Here is a 370-nt window from a genome sequence, read left to right as displayed (position 1 = left end):
AATTTGCTGTGAAAATGTATTATCATTTATTAGGCCCGTTACCCTTGTTTTCCTATGTGGTTATTTCTGCAGTATATCAATTATATCAAATCTAAGCTATTTAAGGAAAGAATATGTTAACTTCATCGTATGAAATTAGGATCATATAATATAACTTCATTTTCTTCCCTGTATTTCTTTGTTTGTGATATCTTATTATCAGTTTTTTGTTATGCTCGAATTAAATTGCTGATTAACTTCATTGCTCTATTTTACGTAAAGAAAGAGAAAAGGGTAGATTAGACAGAAAGACTAAGATATAAATTCCTCCCATAAACTCCCTTTTACGCCCGTATCCCTGCCAGCCCTCGCGGCACCCCCCCCCCCCCCC

General features: G+C 35.1%; 1 protein-coding gene across 1 annotated transcript in view; it reads left to right on the top strand.

Moving 5' to 3' along the window:
• LOC119588089 (alpha-catulin-like) overlaps window positions 1-370 on the top strand; it is a gene marked incomplete at both ends in the record, with an annotated part of 86,154 nt that overhangs the window by 58,973 nt on the left and 26,811 nt on the right.

This window comes from Penaeus monodon, chromosome 23 (genome assembly GCF_015228065.2).
Source record: "Penaeus monodon isolate SGIC_2016 chromosome 23, NSTDA_Pmon_1, whole genome shotgun sequence".
NCBI classification, from domain to species: domain Eukaryota; kingdom Metazoa; phylum Arthropoda; class Malacostraca; order Decapoda; family Penaeidae; genus Penaeus; species Penaeus monodon.
This window is presented reverse-complemented; position numbering and strand designations above follow the sequence as displayed.